This window comes from Callithrix jacchus, chromosome 5, assembly GCF_049354715.1.
Source record: "Callithrix jacchus isolate 240 chromosome 5, calJac240_pri, whole genome shotgun sequence".
Classification (NCBI taxonomy): Eukaryota; Metazoa; Chordata; class Mammalia; order Primates; family Cebidae; genus Callithrix; species Callithrix jacchus.
The window spans coordinates 147,268,448-147,295,288 of record NC_133506.1 but is presented as its reverse complement, the minus strand read 5'-3'; the positions used below and the strand labels follow the sequence as shown (position 1 = coordinate 147,295,288).

Genomic DNA, 26,841 nt, shown 5'->3' with positions numbered 1-26,841 from the left:
GAAGCCAACGCAAGAGTTGAGGCCCGGAGTTCAAGACCCTACTAGGGGGCCGGGTGCGGTGGCTCACACCTGTAATCCCAGCACTTTGGGAGCCCGAGGGGGGTGGATCACGAGGTCAAGAGATCGAAACCATCCTGGTCAACATGGTGAAACCCCGTCTCAACTAAAAATTGGATCACGAGGTCAAGAGATGGAGACCATCCTGGCCAACACGGTGAAACCCCATCTCTACTAAAAATACAAAAATTAGCTAGGCACGGTGGCGTGTACCTGTAGTCCCAGCTACTCAGGAGGCTGAGGCAGGAGAATTGCTTGAACCCAGGAGGCGGAGGTTGCAGTGAGCCGTGATCGTGCCACTGCACTCCAGCCTAATGCCTGGTGACAGAGTGAGACTCTGTTTCAAAAAAAAAAAAAAAAAGAAAGAAATTAACGTTACCCTTTAGCAATGTAGTCTCTGTTGCTGGAGAAATGTTGCTTTTGCTGGAAGTCAAATATATTATTTTATGTATAATTTGTGGATTATTCGCAGTTTTGGATGTACTCTTCATTAACATGAAAATAACTTTTAGAGTTGACTACACATTTACTTTTAGTAAATGAACTCAACATTGAACCTTGCTTAAAAAGACAGTCCTTAAAAAGATACGTAGGTGTCTCCTAAAAATGCATGATGATATGTGTGGCAAATAAGTTTATCTATTTATTTATTGACTGGGAGGGTCTCACTGCTGTGCAGGCTGGTGCGAAATGGCACCTTCATAGCTCACTGCATCCTGGAACTCCTGAGCCCAAATGATACTCTGCCTCAGTCTGCCTAGTAGCTAGGACTATAGGCAAGTGCCTCTACATCTGGCTAATTTTTAAATTGTTTTTGTAGAGACAGGGTTTTACTAGGTTTCCTAGTAGGGTCTTTTTTTTTTTTTTTTGAGACGGAGTTTCGCTCTTGTTACCCAGGCTGGAGTGCAATGGCGCCATCTTGGCTCACCGCAACCTCCGCCTCCTGGGTTCAAGCAATTCTCCTGCCTCAGCCTCCCGAGTAGCTGGGACTACAGGCACACGCCACCGTGCCTAGCTAATTTTTGTATTTTTAGTAGAGATGGGGTTTCACCGTGTTGGCCAGGATGGTCTCCATCTCTTGACCTCGTGATCCACCTGCCTCAGCCTCCCAAAATGTTGGGATTATAGGCGTGAGCCACCGTGCCCTGCCAGGTAATGTTAATTTCTATTAAATACTAATAATTGAGGCCAAGTGAGGTGTCTCATACCTGTAATCCTAGCACTTTGGGAGGTGGAAGTGGGTGGATTACCTGAGGTCAGGAGTTTGAGACCAGTCTGGCCAACATGGTGAAACCCTGTTTCTATAAAAAAAAAAATACAAAAATTAGCCTCATATGGTAGCAGGTGCCTGTAATCCCAGCTTCTTGGGAGGCTTGGGAGGCTGAGGCAAAAGAATCGCTTGAGCCTGGGAGGCAGAGGTTGCAATGAGCCGAGATTGCGCCATTATACTCTGGCCTGGACGACAGAGTGAGACTCCATCTCAAAAATAATAATAATTGAGAAGAAAACTTCACATTTTCTGAATAGTTAATGATTGTGTTAGTGATAGCAACCTGAGTCTTAAAAATTCTCCCTTAAGCACACGCATGTGGCTCACACCTATAGTCCTAACACTTTAGAAGGCCAAGGCAGCAGAATCTGGCTCAGAAGTTCTGAGACCAGCCTAGGCAACAGGGACACACTGTCTCTACAGAAAAATTGTTGAGCATGGTGACATTTCCTGTGGTTGCAGCTACTTGGGAGGCTTAGGTGGGAGGATTGCCTGGGCCCAGAAGGTTGAGGCTGCAGTGACAGCCTAGGTGACAGCAACCCTGGTATCAAAAGAAAAAAAAGATGACCCTGTCTCAAAAAAAAAAAAAAAAAAATTATCCCTTAAGATAGAGTGGAAACTGCATGTGGATAAATGAGAGTTGACTCTTTTTGAGTCCTAGAAATGAAATTTGCTGCATATGTATAAATATATTTCTTACGTATTTGTAAAGTATATTCTATATGTGCTGAGCTCTATAATTTTGCACAAAGTTACTAGCAACTGCTTAACTTTGTTTTGACAAATTTTGGGTGCATTAGAAGCAAAAACCTTCCTATTTGTGGCAGTGATAAATAACTGATGTATTGAAAGATTTTTTGTCCAGGCGCAGTGACTCACACCTGTAATCCCAGCATTTTGGGAGGTCGAGGCAGGCAAATCACTTGAGGACAGAGTTCAAGACCAGCCAGGCCAACATGGTGAAACCCCATGTCTTCTAAAAATTTAAAAATTAGCCAGTCTTGATGGTGCGAGTGCCTATAATCCCAGCTACTTGGGAGGCTTAGGCACGAGACTCACTTGAACCTGGCAGGTGGAGGTTGCAGTGAGTTGAGATTGTGCCACTGCATTCCAATATGGGCGACTGGTATATACTACATAGGTTTTTAGTGTTTATGGCAGTAAAAGTGGTTTGACCATTCTGTATAAGTTTTCAAAGGATTTCAAGATGCCCATACTTACTGTACTCTTGTGAAATACATTAAAAGCAAATATGATTTTAAAATGAATTGTATCTTGAAAATAGCCCTGACAATCAAGTATACCATTGTATCATCCCTTGCAACTACCACCAGCTGTATAAAAGTACATTTAACTTAGCAAAGCTCATTGCTACCACCTACTTCCAGAAACTAATGTTTGTATGTGAAATATGCCCATTACAATTTTAAATCCGATAATTCTGTGTTAACTGATTTTACTATTTCAAAGATAAAAATCTTTGTTATTTTAGTTCAGATTTTCTGATTTATACTAATGAAAAACTTAAAATCAGGAGACTTGCTGAAAAATATATGTAATAAAGCAAGAATTTTTTTCCTTAATCTTTACAACTTTTCTGTAAGAAAGCAAGAATCTTTTTTTCGGGACAGAGTCTCACTCCGTCACCAAGCACCAGGCTGGAGTGCAGTGGCGTGACCTTGGCTCATGCAGCCTCCACCTCCCAGGTTCAAGCAATTCTCCTGCCTCAGCCTGCCCAGTAGCTGGAACTACAGGCGCGCACCACCACGCCCAGCTAATTTTTTTGTATTTTTAGTAGAGACAGGGTTTCACCATGTTGGCCAGGATGGTTTTGATCTCTTGACCTCGTGATCCGCCCGTCTTGGCCTCCCAAAGTGCTGGGATTACAGACGTGAGCGACCATGCCAGGCCAAAAGCAAGAATCTTAATAAGATAAACTGTTAATAAAATGAAGCTGAAATAAAACTTTGTCTTTTACAGTCTGTTAACCCTTTCATGTTACCTATTATAGAGCAAGAATCTAAGTACTAAAATTTATTCACAAGATTTCTAATTTATGTATATTTTTTGAGACAGGTCTCGGTTTGTCATCCAGGCTGGACTGCAGTGACATGTTCACGGCTCACTGCAGCCTCAACCTCCTGAGCTCACATGATCCTCCCACCTCAAGGTCCAGAGTAGCTGGGACTACAGGCATGTGCCACCAGGCCTGGCAAATTTTTTCTTTTTATTTATTTTTTTGAGACAGAGTCTTGCTCTGTCTCCAAGCTGGAGTGCAGTGGCGTGATCTCGGCTCACTGCACCCTCCATCTCCTGGGTTCAAGAGATTCTCATGCCTCTACCTCCTGAGTAGCTGGGATTACAGGCATGTGCCACCGGCTTCATTTTTGTGTTTTTAGTACAGATGGCATTTCACCATGTTGGCCAGTCTGGTCTTGAACTCACGACCTCATGATCTACCCACCTCAGCCTCCCAAAGTGCTGAGATTACAGGCGTGAGCCACTGTGCCCAGCCATTTTTTATTTTTTGAAGAGATAGGGTCTCGCTGTATTGCCCAGGCTTGTCTCAAACTCCTGAGCTCAAGTAATCCTCCCACCTCAGCCTCCCAAAAGCTGGGATTACAGGTATAAGCCATCGCAGCTGGCCTTATTTTTTATTTATATGCATATTGATTTAAAAGACAAGGTCTTGCTATGTTGTCCAGGCTGACCTCAAACTCCTGAGCTTGGCTGGTCCAAAGGCAGTTATCTCAATTGATTGTTCACAGTCAGTTACAGATCAAACTCCTTGTTCTACTCTTTCCCCTCTTCTCACTACTGCACTTGACTAGTCTTTAAATAATAAATATTTTTAAAACTCCTGGGCTTAAGGGATCCTCCTGCCTCAGCCTCCCAAGTAGCTGGGACTACAGGCACTCAAATAGCCAGACTACAGTCTTAACTATTTTTATTATTTAAAAAGAATTAACAATAACAGACTTTAACACAGAACAAAATGAATTAATCAAGAGCATGGAGAAGGGAATGTCATAAAGGAAAGACTGAAATTAATAAAATGAAAAACATTAAAAATCTTAAACCAAACTTTGGTTATTTTTAAATAGCAATAAAAATAGATACACTCCTGACAAGTCTAATGGCAAGAAGAAAGAAAAATATATGTCATTAGTATCTTCAGTACACTTAAACAGAAAATAACTGCCAATCTAGAATTCAATGTCCAATGAAAAGATCCTTTAAAATGGAAGATAAGGCCAGGAGTGATGGCTCATACCTATCATCCCAGCACTTTGGGAGGCTGAGGTGGGAGGATCACTTGAAGCCAGGAGTTTTAGATCAGCCTGGACAGCAAAGTGCAACCCTATCTTTACAAAAAAAAAAAAATGAACATATAGGCCGGGCACAGTGGCTCATGCCTATAATCCCAGCACTTTGGGAGGCCAAGGTGGGTGGATCACTTGAGGTCAAAGGTTCAAGACCAGCTTGGGTAGCATGGTGAAACCCTGTCTCTACTAAAAATACAAAAAGTGCCATGTGAGGTGGCATGCACCTGTAATCCCAGCTACTGGAAGCTGAGGCAGGAGAATCAATTGAACCCAGGAAGTGGAGGTGACAGTGAGCCAAGATCGCACCACTGCACTCCAGCCAGGGCAACAGAGGGAGACTATCTAAAAAAAGAAAAATTACCTGGGGAGGAGGCTGAGGCAAGAGAATCACTTGAACCCAAGAGGTGGAGGTGGCAGTGAGCCAACATTGTACCACCACACTCCAGCCTGGGCAACAGAGGGAGACTGTCTAAAAAAAGAAAAATTAGCTAGGCATGGTGACATTCACTTGTAGTCCCAGTTACTAGAGAAGCTGAAGGAGGAAGACTACTTGAGCTCAGGAGTTTGAGACCGTGGTAAACTGTAATTATGCCATTGCACTCCAGTGTGGGCAACCTGTCTATAAAATAAAGTGATTGCTGGGCGTGGTGGCTCATGCCTGTAATCCCAGCACTTTGGGAGGCTCAGGTGGGCGGATCACCTGAGGTCAGGAGTTCAAGACCAGCCTGACCAATATGGTGAAACCCCATCTTTAAAAAAAAGAAGAAAAAGAAAATAAAGTGATCAATAAAATGGAAGGCCAGCCATGGTGGCTCACACCTTTAATCCCAGCACTTTGGGAGTTCCAGGTGGGTGGATCACTTGAGGCAAGGAGTTCAAGACCAGCCTGGACAACATGGTGAAACCTCATCTCTACTAAAAAAGGAAAAAAAAATTAGGCATGGTAGCCCACGCCTGAAATCCCAGCTACTCAGGAGGCTGAGGCAGAAGAATCACTTGAACCTGGAGGACAGACGTTGCAGTGAGCTGAGATCATGCCACTGCACTCCAGCCTGGGCAACAGAGTGAGACTCCGTCCCAAAAATAAAAATAAAATGGAAGATGAAATTAAAAGTTTCAGAAAAATCAAGAGAATTTATCACTAGCAGATGTACACTATTTCTGATTTCAGGTGGAAGGAATTCAGAGCAATAGAATGAAATATGTGGGTAAAACTAAATATTGACTATACAACAACAGTGTCTTGTGGAATTTTAAATAGATACAGAATTAAAACACAAAAACATCAGCATATACATTGTCAGGTATAAATGAAGGACTGCAAAGTCTTTGCATTTTAAAAAGTAATAAAAATGGTAGTTTAAAGTAAATCAGAAATACGTGTTATAATTTCTAGGACTACTAAAATAATAGCAAAGTAAAATAATAACCTAATAGAAGGGAATGGAATAATGAAGTACTTAATCCAAAATAAGAAAGGACAGAAAACAGAACAGGCAGAACAAATAGAAAACAATTAGATTTAAATCTGAATACACTAAATGTAAACAATCAAGCTTCAATTAAAAGGCAAAGGCTTTCAGCTTGGAGTAATAGAATAAGAAAACTGTGTATTAGGGTTCAATCAGAGAAGCGTAACCACTATGAATAACAAAGAATGAGGGGTTTATTGAGGATTAGATTTGACACCATAATGGTAACTGGTGGAGGAGTCTATGCTGTGCTAGTGTCAGCATCTGGTGCAGAGCTGAAGCCACTATGCGTCAGCCTAACCAGTAGTGTGGAAGGAATACTGGATATGGAACCTAAAAGGACAACTGGAATTTCTGAGGCCAAACTAGATCATACATCTATTTCTCACTCACTGACATCAGCAGTTGCCATGGCATTGTACATACTCTTGCCCTATGAATTATGAGAGTTGAAGGAGCCTCAGGCCCTGTTGCCTCCTCATACCACTATCAGATCAGTGACAACCTGTGCAAGTTGCCATAGTGCCTGGTACTCTGCACTGGCTGCTGCTTCACTTCCGCCTTCCAAATTGCATACAAAGTCTTCTTGTCTTCAACACTGATGAAGAACTGTACTGGGAAAGAAATTCTGGTAAATACAGTTACAGTTTAGCTAATTTCACATAGTATAAAGCCACCACAGTCTACAACTTGGCATCTATACACACTTTTTCTGTAAACATTCTTAACTGACAAAGACAATAAAGTCATGTTTCCAGCTAAGATGATCAGTTTCCTTCGTAAACTTAAGCAACCCTTGTAGGACAGGAGGATATAAAGTCAATCCTAGCTGACTATAATGATATCCTGTACTTTAAATCCTGTAAGGCTAATTACCATTAGCACAAAGTATATTTGATAGTAGGGGAGTGGGGAGAGAAAAAAGATGTTTAATACACAAAAATATATGCAAAAGAAGAAATAACTATTCCAACCCTCATTTCTGCCCCTTACTCACATGGTCAAGACTGTTTATTACAACAGGTCCTGAATGATGTCATTTAGTTATATCATTAATGAGAAAAATTCTCTTTCCAGCAGGTGCCACTGTTGATGTGGAGTTTGCATGTTCTCCCCATGTTTATGTGGGTTTTCTCCAGGTACTCCAGTTTTTTCCCACATCCCAAAGCTGTGTACAGGAGAGAACTGTGTCTGCATTATCCCAGTCTGACTGAATATAGGGCTCATGTGAGCATGCCCTATTATCTCATGGCCACCTGTCTAGGGTGGATTCCCGCCTTGAGCCCTGAGCTACTGGGAAGGGCTTCAGCCACCCATGATCCTGAACTAGAAATATTTCAGTAAATAATTATCTTACTTATTTTAATTAATATGTCTTAAATGAATGTATTGCCCACATTTTTTTCAATGTTTAAATTTTTTTCAATGTTTAAAATTAGAAGTGCTTTGGTCTTTATTTAGAACTTTGGTGATGTGTTCATTACCAGAAATATGGTCCAGTTAAGGAACTTAACTGTTTATATCAGCCTCTGGTAAAATTGTTATTCTTTATACATCATTTCACTGAAAGAAGTGGTTTCCAAGGACCTATTGACAACTTTAAGTTAAGACTTACTATACTTTCTTCTTCCACTACCTATGCCATGTTTCCTTTGCCTTCAGCAGATACCCTTAGCTATCATGATTCCTATCTGGTGAGTTGAGCCACACCTTCATTTCTGAAGGGCCTGGGCTGTTAACAGTCCTGCCTGTAGTGGGTAGTTACAGCTTGACTTTTATCATCGAGCAAGGGAGTACTATGAGATCCCCCAGGGGTCCTCCTGCCTTCCAGACATATTGTTTACCTAATTGTGCGTTAGTGATCTGATTTCTTCTTCTTTTTTATTACCCAGGCTGGAGTGAAGTGGCACAAATTATGGCTCACTACAGCCTTTACCTTCTGGGCCCAAGTGATTTTTCTGCCTCAGTCTCCCAAATATCTGGGACTACAGGTGTGCACCACCATACCTAGCTGATTTTTTTTTTTTAGAGACAAGGTCTCACTATGTTATCCAGGCGGTTCCATTTCTTCTTGATAGGATTAGTCACCCCAGCTACTATAATAATTTCCTTCTTTGATTTACTGTTATGGAAAGCTAAATATGGCTAAGTGCAGTCTCAACTCCTAATTCAGTGATTCAATTAACATGTGCCCCCTTTACCAGTGGAAGCAAGTTAATAAATACCGTTAAACCTAATTATATTAGAGAACTAATTCCAGAAAACCCATCTATAAGGTTCTATTTCACTTCTGGTTATCTACTGCTAAATAACAACTCACCTCAAAACATAGTTGGAAACAATCATTTATTTCTGCTTACAAGTCTTCAATTTTGGTAGTATTTGGCAACATTGCTAATATCTGCCCCATGCAGTGTCAACTGAGGCAGCTTGTCTGGCAGCTGAGAATGCACTTTTTTTTTTTCCTTTTTTCTTTTGCCACACCTTACCTGAATGGGAAGCCATTTTCAAGATATCTCAGTCATATGGCTGGCAAGTTGGTGCTAGCTGTCATATGGTAGATCACCCGGGGCTGTGGGCCAAGGCCTCAATTCTGCTCCACCTGGTCTTCAATATGGACTGCTCGGGCTCCCTCACAGCATTGTGGCTGGGTTCCAAGAGTGTCTAAAGAGAATCGGGCAGAAACTGCATGGCCTATTGTAACTGAACCGGAGAAGTTACACGGTGTCACTTCCACTGTAGCCTATTCATGGGCAGGCACCTGTCTACCCAGACTCAAGGAGTAGGGAATTTAACTCTATCTTTTGATAAGGAGGTAGTTTCTAGAAGAGCATGTGGGATGGGGAGATACTGAGGAAGGAGACCCCTTCCTCTTAAGCTTCTAAGACCACTTCCCCTTAGCCTTGCATTTCAAAAGGAGAAGTGAAAGTTGAAAATAGAAGGCACAAGGTCAGTGGAGGAGACAAAATGGGTGCCACTAGCCGGACCTGGAAGTTAAACGTTAAACCCCCACCCTTAATCACTCCCATCTATAGATGCAGGCATAACATGGAGAAACGCCCTCCGGAAAGCATTGTTCTCACTCAGTCTTGCTCAAACCCCTACCTAAGTCACGTATCCCTCACTTACCTCATCGATCACGACCCTCTCACTTGTACCCTCTAAGATTGTGAGCCTTTAGAAGAGGCCAGGATTTTCTAGTCGGGGAGCTCGGTTCTTGAGACAGGAGTCTGCCAAGACTCCCGGCCAAATAAAAAGCCACTTCCTTACCAGTTCAGTGTTCGAGAGGTTTGTTCAAGGCCGTGCCTGCTTCAATACTATTGAAGCCATCTTTAGAAAATAAAATCTACCATAATATGCTACCTTAAAAATAAAGAATCAAGAAAACTGAAAGTAAAAAGCTGGTAAAAATGTATAATGAGTACTAACAGCAAGAAATACTCCTAGAGATAAAGAGGGATATTTTATATTGAGAAGTTAAATTCACCAGTAAGATTTAACAGTTCCAGGCCAGGCACGGTGGCTCACGCCTATAATCCCAGCACTTTAGAAGCCCAAGGCAGAAGGATCGCTTGAGCCCAGGAGTCGGAGACCAGCCTGAGCAGCATAACAAAACCCTGTCTACAAAAAATACAAATATTAGCCAGGCATGGTACTGTGCACCTGTGGTCCCAGCTACTCAGGAGGCTGAGGTGGGCTGATTGATTGAGCTCAGGAGATCGAAGTTGCAGTGAGCCATAATCATGCCACTGCATTCCAGCCTAGGCGACAGACTGCTCAGTCTCAGAAAAAGAAAAAATATATATATTTATTTATTTTGAGGCAGGAGTTTCCTCAGTTGCGCAGGCTGCAGTACAGTAGCAAGAAAGTAACTCACTGCAGCCTCCATCTCCCAGGCTCAAATGATTCTCCCACCTCAACCTCCTAACCTGAGTAGCTGAGACTGCAGGCACATGCCACCACACCCAACTAATTTCTTTTTCAAGTAGGGAGGAGATCTTGCTATGTTGCTCAGGTGTGAGTGGCAGCGCCCAGCCAAGAATTTAATCTTTTTTTTTTCTTTTTCTTTTCTTTCTTTCGTGTGTGTGTGTGTGTGTGTGTGTGTGAGAGAGAGAGAGAGAGAGAGTCTCACTCTGTTGCCCAGGTTGGAGTGCAGTTGTGCAATCAAGAATTTAATCTTTAAAGCTACCTCTAAAATAGTGAAAATTGGGAGTAGAATATGTACAACACATACAACCAGTAAAGGGCTTATAATCACAACATGTAAAGAAAATGTACAAATCAATAAGAAAAAATAAGCACCCCAATAAAAAAATTAGCAAGAGATTTAAAAAGGCATTTCTCAAAAGATGACATAAAAGGGCTGGATATGGTGGCTTAGGCCTGTAATACAGCACTTTGGGATGAGGAAGGAGGATTCTTTGAGACCAGCCTAGGCAACATTATGAGACCCTATTTCTACAAAATATTAAAAAATTAGCTGGATATGGTGGCGTGCACCAGTAGTCTCAGCTACTTGGAAAGCTGAGCTGGAAGGATCACTTGAGTCCCGGAGGTCAAGTCTGTAGTGAGCCATGATTGTGCCACTGCACTCCAGCCTGAGCAACAGAGCGAGACCCTATCTCAAAAAAAAAAAAAAAAGATACACAAATAGCCTAAATTATCATGTGAAAAGGTATTCAACATCATTAATAATCAAGGGAATGAAAATCAAAACAAAAATGAATACTACCGTTTGGACTCAGAAATCAATACCTCAAGGTCTCTCTGACATTCTTACCCTCTACCCTCCACCCTCCCCCATACTTTCCCAAAGAAGAAACATTTCCCAAAGCTGCTTTATCTGCCTAAGACCCAGACCCACCAAGGAGAACAGTTGTTTTTTGCTTTCCCTCCCTGTAAGGCCAAGAATGTAATCACACCTGAACAGACCCTTTTACAAGATTAGGTACAGATTAATCTCTGCTTCCTGATCCATTAATTCTACCTAGTAATCCCCTCAACAGAATTCTGTTCTCCCCCATAACCTGTCTTATGAGGATGATGTATAAGTTTCTGAACACCTTTGGGCTGGACAATCACTCCGTGACTCTCCCCATGTATACATTTTAAAATTGGTATGCCTTTTCTCCAATCTACCTTTTATGAATTAATTTTTCAGTGAAACTTCATAGGATGAAGAGGAAATTTCCCTTGGTCCGTACACTACAGTACAGCTGACAAAATGTCCAAAATTTTAAAAGCAACAATACCAAGTGCCAAGAATGTAGAGTGAATGGAATATGTTTATATACTGCAATTTGAGTTTAAATTGCTGTGTCTACATTCGGAAACAGTTTGGCATTATCTATTTAAAATAGATATATGAAAATAAATATATGCATACATAACAATTTAATTCCTAGGTGAATTCCCAACAGAAATACATACATTTTGTACCAAAGGTGCACCAAAAGGCATGTACAATATTTGTAAGGTGTTCTAGGCTCACTGACGGTGCCATGGACACCATGCTAACCTGTGACCTGCACGGACACTCCAAATGAGTTCCTGGAAAATCTAAAGTAACTGGAAGACCAAAGAAATGATCAACCCCTGTGGTGCCAACTTAACTTTAAGACATTCTCTATTGTTTCCAACCTCATGACTCCACTATTCCCTAAAGTAACTTTTGTAACTTTCCACTGCCCACCCCAAACCTGTAAAAACCAAGTCCTATCCTACCGCCCTTCACTGACACCCTTTTCGGCCTCAGCCCACCTGCACCCAAGTGAATAAACAGTCATGTTGCTCACACAAAGCCTATTGGGGGGGGGGTTCTCTTCATTCAGCATGTGCATTTTAACAGTATTGTTCCTAGCAATGTTGGTCGTTATAGGGCAATGTTGCTAGGAGCAATATTGTACATGAAAAAATGAAAAATTTAACCACCCCCATATACTTTTCATCTCTTCCATTTCCATAGCATTGAAAAAATGCTAATGCTTATAAACCATAAAATAGATAAAATAATTACGGGATATATTCATCCAATGGAATACTATACACCAATAAAAATGGATGGAATAGTGCTACATGAAACAACACAGATGAATCTCATAAACATGATTTTAAGAGAAAGAAACCAGGGACATGAGTACATTCTATATGATTTCATTTAGATAAAAGTTTGAAAGCAGGCAAAACTAATATATGCTGTTGGAAGTCAGGATGATGGTTACATTTAAAAAGGAGAGAAGAGGACATCTGGGAGGAGACATAAAGGGGACTTCTGGAAAGTTAGTGATGTTCTGGTTTTTTGACCTGGGTAGTGATCACAAAAGTGTCTTCACTTTGTCATTATTCATTAATCAATACACTTCTGGTTTATTCACTTTTCTCTCTATGTGATATACTTCATTTTAAAAGCATTTACAATTTTTTGAATGAACCCACTACCCCCATCCACAATTTCGCTTTCCAGTTTCAGTTACCTGCAGTCAACCATGGTCCAAAAATATTAAGTGGAAAATTCCAGAAATAATAAGTTTTTTTTTTTGAGACAGAATTTCGCTCTTATTATCCAGGTTGGAGTGCAATGGCTCACCACAACCTCCGCCTCCTGGGTTCAGGCAATTCTCCTGCCTCAGCCTCCTGAGTAGCTGGGATTACTGGCACATGCCACCATGCCCAGCTAATTTTTTGTATTTTTAGTAGAGACGGGGTTTCACCATGTTGACCAGGGTGGTCTCGATCTCTTGACCTCGTGATCCACCTGCCTCGGCCTCCCAAAGTGCTGGGATTACAGGCTTGAGCCACCGCGCCCAGCGATAATAAGTTTTAAATCACACACTTGTTTGAGTAGCATAATGAAATCTCACACCATCTGGCTCCAACCCACCCAGGACATGAATCATCCCTTTGTCCAGTGATCCACACTGTCTACACTCTTCTACCCGTTATTCATTTAGTAGCTGCCTTGGTTCTCAGGTCAAATGTCATGGTATCACAGTGCTTGTGTTCAAGGAATCCTTAATTTACCTCAATAATGGCACAAGAGTAATAAAAGCACAAAAGTAGTGATGCTGGCATATTTTTATAATTGTTCTAATTTTTAATTATTGTTGTTAATCTATTTCTGTGCCTAATTTTAAATTTAACTTTAGATATGTATGCATAAGAAAAAAACATAGTATTGCTGAGCACGGTGGCTCACGCCTGTAATCCCATCACTTTGGGAGGCCAAAGTGGACAGATCAAGAGATCAGGAGTTCGAGACCAGCCTGACCAACATAGTGACCATTCTTTTAAAATTGTATTTTTTATTTTTTGTTTTTTAAGATTCAGTTTTATTACATGAGTATATTGCATGATGCTGAGGTTTGGGCTTCTAATGATCCTGTCACTCAAGTAGTGAACATAGCACATAATAGGAAGTTTTTCAGCCCTTGCCTCCTTCCTTCTCTCTCCCCTTTCAGAGTCCCCAGTATTTATTTGATGCAGGGAAACCTCAACATTGGGGCTCAGCTCAGGAGGTTCTTGGCTTCTCTCAGGAAATAATTCAATAGTGAGCCAGCATGAAAGAAAGCAAATTTATTAGAGCTGCAGTGTGGGGTACAAGAAAATGACTGCTCCATAGAGAGAGCAAGGCTATCCCATAGGCAGAGTGGCCTTTGTGGATTGCTGGCTGTAACAGCTGGAATAGCTATTATAGCCACTCTTAATTATATGCTAAATAAGGGGCGAGTTATTCACAAGCTTTCTGGAAAGGGGGCAAGGAGTTCCCAGAACCTATATAATATTTTTTTTGTTCTGTCACCCAGGCTGGAGTGCAGTGGTGTGATCTCAGCTCACTACAACCTCCGTCTCCCAACCTCAAGCAATCCTCCTGCCTCAGCCTCACAAATAGCTGGACTACAGGCGTGTGTCACCACACTTAGCCATTTTTTTTTGTATTTTTTTGTGGAGACAGGGTTTTGACATGTTTTGAGCTCAAGTGGCCCACCTGCCTGGACCTCCCAAGGTGGTGGGATTACAGGCATGAGCTGCTGCGCTCGGCCCGTATAAGATAACTTCTGGGTTGTTGCCATGTCATCATTTGTAAATGGTCATGATGCTGGTGGGAGTGTCTTATTCAAATGAGTTATAATTAGTATATAATGAGCAATGAGGGCAACTAGAGGTAGCTTTTGTTGCCATCTTGGTCCTGGCTGGTTTGGGCCTGTTTCTCTGCTACGACCTGTTTTGATCAGCAGGGTGATGATGTGTGCTCAAAAAACAAGCTTTGCTGATCTCCTACCTCATAATGATCCCATCTTTGTGTCCATGAGTACCCAGTGGTTAGTATCTACTTTTACGTGAGAACGTGAGGTATTTGGTTTTCTGTTTCTGTGTTAATTTGCTTGGGCTAATGGCCTCCAGCTACATCCAAATTGCTGCAAAGGACATAACTTTGTCCTTTTTTATGGCTGCCTTAACCATTTTTTTTTTAGCACTCCTCTTTTATTTTTTGTATTTTTTTTTTCAACTTTTATTCCAGGGGTACATGTGCAGGATGTGCAGGTTTGTTACATAGGTAAACATGTGCCACGCTGGTTTGCTGCACAGATCACCCATCACCTGGGTATTAAGCCCAGCATCTATTAGCTATTCTTCCTGATGCTTTCACTCTCCCAGCCCTCACCTCCCAGGCCCCAGTGTGTGTTGTTCCCTTCTTTGTGTCCATGTGTTCTCATCATTCAGCTCCCACTTGTAAGTGAGAATATGTGGTGCTTGGTTTTCCATTCCTGCCTTAGATTGCTGAGGATAACAGCTTCTAGCTCCATCCATGTCCCTGCAAAGGACATGATCTCATTCCTTTTTATGGCTGCATGGTATTCCACTGTGTATATGTACCACATTTTCTTTATCTAGTCTGTCTGTCATGGACATTGGTTTGATTCCATGTCTTTGCTGTTGTGAATAGTGTTGCAGTGAACATACGCGTGCATGTATCTTTATAGTGCCTCAACCATTTCTAAGTGTACAGTTCAGTCATGTTAAGCATATTCATTTTGCTGAGCAACCAGTCTCCACAACTGTTTTCATCTTGAAAAACTGAAACTAAAATACTAGCCATTGGGGTTTCCAGAGCAGTTCCTTAAATCATCGCTTTGAAATTTCCCCAGGACTAACTCACAAGAGTTTATGAGGATAGTAAAATAACAGTTTTCCCTCAAAGAAAGAATGAAAAAGGGATCCAGTTGTGGGTAAACTGCTGTTTTGGGAGGTTTAGTGCTGTGACTAGAGATAGATATACCATGAAGCTAATGAAGTTTGGCTTGCACAGGGCCCTGTTAAGGCCCTGGGAGGGGCCCTAGTAATGTGCTGCCATGGTTATACATATTTGTAAGATGTTCAGAAGTAATGTATTTTAACTGCAACTGGTTAAAGCTGTTGTCTGTTTCCACTTGGACTTCCCCTCATGTTGGGTGATGTTGGGATGTTGAGTTGGGGATATATTTATTTAGTTTGGGTTCAGTGAGATGTCTCTGTGGAACTCACAGTCAATTCTGTGTATAATTCAGTTACGGATAGTCATCAGAATAGCTTCTAAGTGCACTCCTAACTCCTAATGCCAACTAGCTATGAAACATGACACAAAAATCCAAGGCCAGATTGAACTTGACAGCATGGGAGAATATGGAAAAAAAAAATCCAAGGCCAGAAATTGTATTAAGCCTACAATGTTGGCTAGTGGAGGAGAAATAAGATTTGAAATATGCAAAGCTAGGACTTAATCTGTAGAAAAGTCTTCCAGTCATCAAACTTGTTAAATTGTCATCTGAAAGCTTAGGTTCTCATCAGTACCTTGTTAAATTGAAGTCCTCCCTATGAGGAATGTGTTCATCAGCGTACCATCTGCAAGTATAAACGCATTCATTTTTTAAAATGGGAATGACACCAAATAGAATTAATTGGGATTTCTGTGTTTGCAGGGCTAAGCCTATAGCCTTGTTACAAACCTCAAGTGTGCTTTTGTGCGAAGTCATAAGTTTTATGCATTCGTGATTGGACTGTGTCCTAGCACATCTAACACACCCTTTCCTGATAGTCGGGTGGTTCCAGACAAGATAGCATACAAATTGGCACCAAAGCAGTGAAATCTTACCACTCATATGTTAAAGAAATTTGATCGAGATTTCTCAAATTTGACAATACTTCTAAAAATTTACATGGCATAACCAATCTTGAGTTTGTAAAAAATTTAAACTATTATTAATAATAAAGAATAAAGTTTGTGGGAATACATTGTAAGGACAGATAAAAAAGAAAAAAATAGGCCGGGCGCAGTAGCTCACGCCTATAATCCTAGCACTTTGGGCGGCTGAGGTGGGTGGATCACCTGAGGTCAGGAGTTCAAGACCAGCCTGGCCATCATGGTGAAACCCCATCTTTATTTTATTTTTTGAGACGGAGTTTTGCTGTTGTTGCCCAGACTGGAGTGAAATGGTACGATCTCGGCTCACCGCAACCTTCACCTTCTGGGTTCAAGCAATTCTTCTGCCTCAGCCTCCCGAGTAGCTGGGACTACAGGCGCACACCACCATGCCCAGCTAATTTTTGTATTTTTAGTAGAGACGGGGTTTCACCTTGTTGACCAGGATGGTCTCGATCTCTTGACCTCGTGATCCACCCGCCTCGGCCTCCCAAAGTGCTGGGATTGTAGGCGTGAGACACCACGCCCCGTCTGAAAACCCCATCTTTAAAAAAAAAAAAAAAAAGAAAAGAAAAAAAGAAAAAATATAAAGTTTAATTGACCGTGGGCTTTATAAAATATTGAATTATCTTTCTATTCTCTCTATAGAATGATTTCCAAAAACACTGTCATGAGAAGAGACAATCAAAAATTATGCGGCGAGAAAAGGTAGGAAAAAAGAAAAGGTAGGAAAAAAGGTAAGCGCAATGGCTCATGCCTGTAATCCTAGCACTTTGGGAGGCTGAGGCAGGTGGATTGCTTAAGCCTAGGAATTGGAAACCAGCCTGAGAAACATGGTGAAACCCCATTTCAACTAAAAATAAAAACATTAGCTGGGCATGGTGGTGTGCACCTGTAGTCCCAGCTACTCCGGAGGCTGAAGTGGGAGGGTTGTTTGAGCCCAGGAGACAGAGCCTGCAGTAAGCCAAGACTGCACCACTGCTCTCCAGCCTGGGTGACGGAGTGAGACCCTGTCTCAAAAAAAAAAAGAAAGAAAAGAAAAGAAAAAAGTTGTGTCATGTGGTTAATTAATAACTAATTCATTAATTAAAATAAAAATTAAGTTACTTGTCTTGATTTTGTGAAATCTGTGATATTTTTCAGCTTTTGAAAATCTGTAATTTGTTGTGATTCAATTCTAAATAAATACTTACTTTTTTTTTTTTGATACGGGTTTCACCATGTTGGCCAGGATGGTCTCGATCTCCTGACCTTGTGATCCGCCCACCTCGGCCTCCCAAAGTGATGGGATTACAGGCGTGAGCCACCATGCCCGGCCAATACTTACTTTTGAGACTAATTTTATACTTGGAATTTTGTATTCTTTTTCCTAAAGAAGCCTCCCCAAATTGTATGATTCAGGTCTCCCCAAAACGTGGATCCTTCCTTTGGCTCAGAGCAAGGGGGAAAAAATACTCTAGGACCTTTAGATGAGGATTCACTGAGAAAATAGATATAGATATACATAACAGGATAGATCAATGAACAGAATAATTTTATTCCCCGATGAAAAGGAAAGCCTGCTGGCTGCTGCAGCTCAACACTTAGAAGCCTAGTTTCTTGCAGAGTATACAATTTCACTAGGATATTGTATTTTCTGAGCTCTTCTCTCCTCCTTCTGAACTATTTTCCCTAGATGATCTCACCTCTTCCAAGATTTCAGTCTCATGGTTTAAATACTATCCATAGGCTACTGACTCCTTCTTTTTTTCTTTTTTAGACAGAGTCTCACTCTGTTACCTAGGCTGGAGTGCAGTGGTGCCATCTTGGCTCACTGCAACCTCCGCCTCCCAGGTTCAAGAAATTCTCTTGCCTCAGCCTCCCGAGTAGCTGGGATTACAGGTGTCTGCCACCATGCCCAGCTAATTTCTATATTTTTAGCAGAGACAGGTTTCCCCATGTTGGCCAGGCTGGTCTTGAACTCCCGATCTCAAGTTATCCACTCACCTTAGCCTCCCAAAGTGCTAGGATTACAGGCCTGAGTTCCCATGCCTGGCCTGACTTCCAAATTTCTATCCCCACCCCAGACATCTCTTCTAACCTCCAGACTTGTATGTCAAACTGCTTACCTGACATTATTATTTGAATTTTCAACCTTACCTTGTCAAAATTGCACTATTTCTCCAAGCTTCTTTCTCTGCCAGTCATTCCCATCTTAATAAAGGGCATTTCCAAACACTCAGTTTGTCTTAGGGCAGACACCTGAGAGTCCAGTACTTTGGGAGGCCAAGACAGGTGGATTGCTTGAGCCCAGGAGTTCAATACCAGCCTGAGAAACATGTCAAGACCCCCATCTCTACAAAAAATACAAAAAATTCCTCAGGATGAGCCCATAAAAAAAAAAAAAGTTACAAATAATTAGCCAGGCATGGTAGCATGTGCCTGTAATCCCAGCTACTTGGGAGGCTGAGGTGGGAGAATCACCTGAGCCCAGGAAGTCAAGGCTGCAGTGAGCCATGAATTGGCCCAGGCTACTGCACTCCAGCCTGGGTGACAGAGTAAGACCCTGTCTCAAAATAAAATAAAATGAATAATAATGAGAAGAAAAGAAAACCGAGAGTCCTCCTGAGCACCTTCTCCCTAAGTCCCTTCAGCCTTCAACATCCATCTGTGGCTTCTCTTCCCCTCCACTGCCTAGAGCCTTATTTAAATCACCATCTCTCTCCTATACAATTGCATTAGCCTCCTACTTTATCTTGTATAATCTATTCTCTACAGAGCCATCAATCAGCATTTTACAAGGTAAACTGGATGATCACACCCTCACCACCTCCAATTAAAGCCTTCATTTCCCATCGAATCAATGTAAATCCAAACTCCTTAGCATGACTTTCAGAGCCCTGTGTGATATGGTGTGTCTCGCCAGCTCACCTTTCAGTGCAGACCGTTGGGCCTTATTTCAGTTCCACCACACAACAAACTCTTTTCTACTTCAAGGTCCTTATACATACCATTTCCTTTGCCTGGAATGCAGCCCTCTCCCCAAATATATGCACTTTGCTTGACTGACTTGAGCACATCCTGGTATGGGTCTGTTTAAATCTCCTCAGAGAGCCTTTTCCTTATCATCTAATTTAAATTAGGTCTCTGTTATATAGTCTCTCCCAGCACCCTGTACTTTCCCTGGTAGCCTTTATCACAATTTGTAATTAGAGATTATTTGTTTCATATTTGTCTGTCTTCCTGGGCTATGGCTCCATGAGGGCAAGGACTGTTTCTATTTAACTCAGCACTTGGTGCACAGAAAGATTTCCATAAATATTTATTAAATGAATGAGTAAACAAATATGAGCCTGGCATGCTGCCTTATGCCTGTGATCTCAACACCGTGGGAGGCCAAGGCTGGTGGATCACCTGAGATCAGGAGTTCGAGACCAGCCAGGCCAACATGGTGAAACCCCATCTCTATTAAAAATACAAAAATTAGCAAGGCGTGGTTCCATGTATCTATAATCCCAACTGCGTCTGAGGCAGGCAAATCGCTTGAACCCAGAGGAAGAGGTTGCAGTGAGCTGAGATTACACCACTACACTCCAACCTGGGCTATAGAATGAGACTGCCTCAACAACAACAAAAAAAGTAGGGGGGCAAGGGCATGGTGGCTCACGCCTGTAATCCCAGCACAGGAGGCCAAGGTGCGCGGGTCACCTGAGGTCAGGAGTTTGAGACCAGCCTCGCCAACATGGTGAAACCTCATCTCTACTAAAATTGCACACACACAAAAAATTTAGTTGGGCCTTGTGACACATGCCTGTAATCCCAGCTACTTGGGAGGCTGAGGGAGGAGAATCACTTGAACACACCACTGCACTTCAGCTTGGGTGACAAGAGTGAGACTCTCTCAAAACAAACAAACCCAAATATGATGCCTAATTAGAACAGAACAGGCACAGTGGCTCACGCATGTAATCCCACCACTTTTGTAAGCCAAGGTGGGTGGATCGCTTGGTCTCAGGAGTTGGAAACCAGCCTGGGAAAAATGGCAAAACCCCATCTCTCCAAAAAATACAAAAATATTAGTTGGGCGTGGTGCTGTGTGCCCGTAGACCCCGCTACTCAGAAGGTTGAGGTGGGAGAATCTTTTGAGACCTGGAGGTCCAGGCTGCAAACATACTAAAAGTATGTTACAGGATTAGAAGAACATTTGGTATGGTTTATATGTTAATTTTGTTTGTGGTGCATCCCATAGCCAAACATTTGCCTTTTTCTCAGCCCTAATGAAAATAACCTGGGGTTGAATTGTAGACTTTTCAGTGTTAAAAACATATTTAGATTTGGATGTAGCCTTATGGATGAAGAAACAGAAGTTGTGGCCTGCCAAGGTTATACAGCTTGTGAATGACACTGCTATTTCACCAGATCAAATAATGGCCATGTTGGCCACTTTTTTTTTTTTTAATGTAATGCTGTCTATTTAACTTCAAAAACATTTCAGCATTCTAAACATACAAAAAAAAATAACAGAACGTTGCAAATTGTGTTTAAGTACAGAAGGTTCTTGAACTTTCATTGATGCAGCGGCTCTTCACTTTGCTGACAATGAAGAGTTCTACAGTTTGTTTAAAAACAAACAGTTTTAAAACTACCACACTTAAAAAACAAAAAACAAAAATATCTCATGCCAGCTGACCCCCTCTGTCCACAGCTAAGATGGTAGCAGAATGCTATGTCACTATATACAGCAACAAGACAACCTGAAGCTAAATGGATGCCCACTGCAGAGTCAACAGGTCCAGCCTCACAGTGCACAACTTGAGCTACAGCCCCTCCAAAAGGCATCTTTCCTGCAGGCTCAATGCCAGGCAAGGAGCATCAACAGCTTGTCTTGATGCAAACAAGACAAACTATAGATATACACAGTTGATAACTCAGGATTTCTAGCCAATACCCATATAGTTAACACCACCTTACAAATAAATAAAAAATGCCAGAAACATCTTTAAATTCCTTGTCACACCAACTGCAAAGTGTACAGAGTGAGGAGAACACAAGAGTGCCTTTTCATTTTAAAAATGTTTGGAAATATGTACAATTTTGATACAGTTTCAGGGTGCTCCAGACACCCATGGCCACTTCATGTAAACCACTGACAATCTCTAGAGCACTTTGAGAGACTACAATATGATTGTGATCAAATTTTGTAATTAAACCTAATGAGGGCAACAGACACTTCTCAAGTAAGAGATGTGCCAATTACGGCGCTCCCCTACTCTTAAGTATTCACAAGGAGACAGATAAACAGTATTTTATTCATCCTCCTCCTCCTCCTCCTCCTCTTCCTCCTCATCTTCTTCATCTTCCTCTTCTACTTTTTTTCTGGGCAACTTTAGCAGGACCCTTGGCACCATCAAACTTTCCTTTTGACTTACAGTCAGCAACATCCTTCTCATACTTCTCCTTCTGCTTTGCAGCCTTAGTGATGGAAGGCTGCTTTTCGCTGTCATTTAGGTTATTCCACATGTCACCCAGCTTTTTTGCCACGTCTCCAATAGAGATGCCAGGGTTTGTGGATTTGATCTTGGGGTGGAATTCTGAGCAGAACAGGAAGAAGCCAGACGGTGGCCTTTCGGGGGCATTAGGATCCTTCTTCTTGCCTCCCCTAGCTGGTCCATAATCCTTCATTTCCCGATCATAGCGCACTTTATCCGCATTTGCCATTTCATCAAATTTAGATTTCTCTTTCCTGGACATTGTCTTCCACCTCTCAGAGCATTTCTTGGAAAATTCTGCAAAATTGACAGGGACCTCTGGGTTTTTCTTCTTATGTTCTTCTCTGCATGTCTACACAAAGAAGGCATAAGCAGACATCTTGCCCTTTGGTTTCTTGGGGTCACCTTTAGCCATCCTGACTGTATTGTTCACTAGTCTCATTGGCGACTTCTTAAAAAAAAAATTGGGCAGTCCCCCAACCAGAACATATTCAGAATGACTACCTAGTAATTTTTTTTGCACTAGGACACAGCAATGAGCTTTGAAGAAATGGAGAAAGGATGAAATTATATATGCTAAATAAGATAATGTAAATAGGATATATATACACATATATATGTATATGTGCATATAAGTATATATATGTATATATATGCATATGTGTATATATGTATATGTATGCGTATATGTGTATATATGTATGTGTATATATATATATATATATATATATATTTTTTTTTTTTTTTGGAGAGATGAGGTCACACTATAGTGCCCAGGCTGGTCGGGAACTCCCGGGCTTAAGTGATCCTCTCGTTTCAGCCTTCCAAAATGTTGGGATTATAGGTATGAGCCACCACACCTGGGCTATTTACAATTATTATTACATAATATTCTGAACAATTTTCAAGTCTGCTTAGTCATAATTTACTTTTCAAAGAAATACACTTTTGAGTGGGAGATAGTGGCTCAGGCCTGTAATCAGAGCACTTTGGGATGCTGAGGCAGGAGTATGGCTTGAGACCAGGAGTATGAGACCAGCTTGGGCAACATAGCAAAGATCCCGTATCTATAAAAAATAGTAATAAAAATTAGTAGAGCATGGTGCACACATCCATAGTCTTAGCTACTCAGGAGCCTGAGGCAGTAGGATCACTTGAGCTCAGGCGGTTGAGCTTGCAGTGAGCCATGATCATGTCACTGCACTCCAGCCTGGGTGACAGAGTGAGACTTGGACTCTAAAGATAATAACAATAATAATAAAATAAAATGTGGCTACTAGAAAATTTCAAATATTGGTAACCTGTATGGCTGCATTATGTTTCTCTTGCACACCACTGTGCTAGAGACTAGAGGTAGATTAGAAGATTATGTCATCTATTGCTTAGTCTCAAGAAGCCTGTGACATCAATTTTAATTACCCCGAGCCAGTTCCTCTCACCATCTTCTTTAGCCATGGATTATATCACACACTCCAACTACTAACATATGCCATTGGGCTAAAGATGATGTGGATAAGTCAACACTAATGCAAATCATCATTTTAAAAGGTCAACCCAAAGAAACTTTGTTTTTCTTGAGACAGCATCTTGCTCTGTTGCCCAGGCTGGAGTGCAGTGGTGAGATATCTGCTCATTGCAAACTCTGCCTCCTGGATTCAAGCGATTCCCCTCCCTCAGCCCTGAGTAGTTGGGACTACAGGTGGGCACCAACACTACTGGCTAAATTTTTGTATTTTGTAGAGACTGGGTTTCACCATGTTGGCCAGGATGGTCTCGATCTCCTGACCTTGTGATCCACCTACCTTGGCCTCCCAAAGTGCCGGGATTACAGGCATGAGCCACCACACCTGGCCAAAACATTTATATTAATGATAGATTAAAAATATAGTTTTATATATGATTACTAGTAAATTCTCATTGCTCTTCTTTCTTTTCAACATATTTTAACTTTTTCTCCTTTCATCAAATTTAATGATTTTCTGCATTGGCCAAAGTCTTATACATTTCTCAATTCATTTATGAAGGTTTGAAAGTAGGCTTTAAAAAAGTGTGTAGTTATCTGTTGCAGCTTAACAGATTAATTCAAAGCTTGGCATTTTAAAACAACAAACATTTATTATCTCACAGTTTCTATGGGGCAGGAATCTGGGTGTGGCTTAGGTGGGTTCCTCTGGCCGAGGTTGGCCCACAAGCTATAATCAAAGCCAGGGCTGCAGTCTTCTTAAGGCTTGACTGCAGGAGCATTGCCTTCTAAGCTCTAATATGTGCCTGTTGTCAGGCCTCATGTCCTCCCTGGCTGTTGGCCAGGGACATTGGCTCGTTGCCTCATGGACCTTCTATGGGGAAGCTCAAAGCATGGTAGCTGACTTCTCTCAGAAGGAGAGAGGGCAAACAATATGGAAGCAACTGTCTGATTTTCATTTTTTTAGACAGAGTCTCACTCTGTTGCCCAGGCTGGAGTGCAGGGGTGCCATCACGGCTCGCTGCAGCCCGGACTTCCGGGTTCAAGTGAACCTCCCACCTCAGCTTCCCGAGTAGCTGGGACTCCAGGCACACGCCACCAGGCCTGGCTAGTTTATTTGTATTTTCTGTAGAGACAGGGTTTTGCCATGTTGCCCAGGATAATTTTTTAGGGTTTTGTTTTGCTTTTTGTTGTTGTTGTTGTTGTTGTTTGTTTGTTTTTTGTTTTTGTTTTTCTTAGGAGTGGAGGTTTAATAGAAGAAAGAGAAAGGAGAACATCTCTCTCTTTAGTGAGAGAGAGGGGCTTCTGAGAGGAAAGAACCTGCTTTGTTTCTTTAAGACAAAGTCTCACCGTTTCCCAGGCTGGAGTACAGTGATTTGATCAGGGCTCACTGCAGCCTTGAATTCCTAGGCTCCAGAGACCCTCCTGCCTCAGCTTCCCGAGCAGCTGGGACTATAGGCTCACATCAGCATGTCTGGCTAATTTTAAAATTTTTTTGTAGAGACAGGGTCTGAGTTTGCTGCTCAGGCTGGAAGCCATAGTTTTTTATAACCAGATTGTGAAAATGACATGCTGTCAATTTTGCCACGTTCTTTGTGTCAGAAGGGAGTCATTAAGTCATACACCCAGGAGACGGCATTATAGAAAGCATGAATGCCAGGAGGTGGAGGTTCTTAGGACCAGCATAAAGGTTGATAGTTGTGAGCCATTTTAACTTTAACTGAAATCCATTAATAGTCTTTTGAATAATTGAGAATGATTCAAGCAGAGACAGTCTTTAGTTAATAGGATTCTTTTTTGTTAACCATAAATCTGCAGATGTAATGAAATGTTGTTGGTGTATATACTTAATAGCAATCCTAACCGAAGACATTTGGGATGCTGAGATTTTCAGGATTATGTTCATGATTTTTAGGGGGCAAAGAATAGGAAAGAAAATTTATGAAACCTAGTTCATCCTCTAAAATTATAAAAGTGTCAGTAAAATTCTATAAACAATGTATTTTGAAGGTTCATAGCCAGAAGTGCTCAGGAATGGCTTTGTATATAGGCAAGTAAGTCACTGGGCACCCTTGGAGACTTTCTTGCGTTATTGGCAAGGTTTACATTTTCCCGTTGCCTTCCCACGGCATGAAAACTTGTGTTGCTCTGAGAATATCACCAAATTCTCATTTCAAATTAAAGCCCTCATATAAAATTGATCCCCATCCTTTTATTTCCCTACCTTCATCTCTCACTGCACCCCAACTGGAGTTTTCTGTTTGCCACCTGAACTCAGCTAGTGATCTCTCCCTATAGGGCCATCGCCTAGCAATCACTTGAATTGAGAATAAATTCTTCATATTGGCTCTATCAAACCATGTTTTTCCCTTTCCTTCCTTTAAAAGTCACCTTCCAGACTAATTCTAGCAGATTTTTAATGACAGAAATTTAATTAAACTTGAATTAAGATGCATACCAGGCCAGGCATCCTGGCTCATGCCTGTAATCTCAGCACTTTGGGAGGCTTGGGGCGGCGGGTGGTGGGGAGGGCAAATCACCTGAGGTCAGGAGTTTGAGACCAGCCTGACCAACATGGAGAAACCTCGTCTCTACTAAAAATACAAAATTAGTCAGGCACAGTGACACATGCTTGTAATCCCAGCTACCTGGGAGGCTGAGGCAGGAGAATTGCTGGAACCCAGGAGGCGGAGGCTGCAATGAGCTGAGATCAGGTCATTGCACTCCAGCCTGGGCAGCAAGAAAAAAAAAATGCAGACCAGGGAGACCAGGGAGGAGATTGGGAGTTGTTATCAGATTGGGGTATTGAAATTTAAGATTTCAAAGACAGAGGATTTCAAGGTATAACAATAGAAATGAACTGGTAAACTGTGATCAGTTGTTGGCAGCAAGGGCTTCTATGTTCTTTAAGGGTAGACAATAGGATGGGTATTTGTCATCATGAAAAGTGTTGGGGTGAAGAGGTGCAAATGAATGAGAGTAACCAGCTGCAAGTGCAACATTCCTTCCACTCAATTCAGGAAGTGAAAACTTGTATAAGAGATTACAGTTTAAAAAGGTGGTGATGGCCAGACAAGGTGGCTCACACCTGTAATCCTAGCACTTTGGGAGGAGGCTGAGGTAGGCAGATCGCTTGAGCTCAGGAGTGCCAGAGCGGCCTGGGCAACATGGCAAAACCCAATGTCTACAAAAAATACAAATATTAACCAGGCATGGTGGTACGTGCCTGTAGTCCCATCTACTCCAGAGGCTGAGGTGGGAGAATCACTTGAGCCCAGGAGGCAGAAGTTTCGCTCAGCTGAGATTTCACCACTTCACTCCAGCCTGGGTGACAGACTGAAAACCTGTCTCAAAAAAAAAAATTAAAAAAAAAAAAATGGTGGTGGTAGCTAAGAGGAATACATGATAAGCCAGATTTTAATGAAAAATTAGCTGCGCATGGTGGCGCATGCCTGTAATCCCAGCTATTCAGGAGGCTGAGGCAGGAGAATTGCCTGAACCCAGGAGGCGGAGGTTGCGGTGAGCCGAGATCGCGCCATTGCACTCCAGCCTGGGTAACAAGAGCGAAACTCCGTCTCAAAAAAAAAAAAAAAAAATAATAATAATAAT

General features: G+C 41.8%; 1 protein-coding gene and 1 pseudogene across 1 annotated transcript in view; one reads left to right on the top strand and one right to left on the bottom strand.

The window, feature by feature from the left end:
• The window catches only part of FLT3 (fms related receptor tyrosine kinase 3), a 150,275-nt gene that overhangs the window by 1,903 nt on the left and 121,531 nt on the right, over positions 1-26,841 (top strand). Inside the window, exon 2 of the mRNA XM_035302422.3 lies at positions 16,951-17,010. The gene's annotated coding sequence lies outside the window, so the exon portion shown is untranslated. The remainder of the gene's footprint in view (positions 1-16,950; positions 17,011-26,841) is intronic.
• Positions 21,460-22,201, bottom strand: LOC100405364 (high mobility group protein B3 pseudogene; annotated as a pseudogene).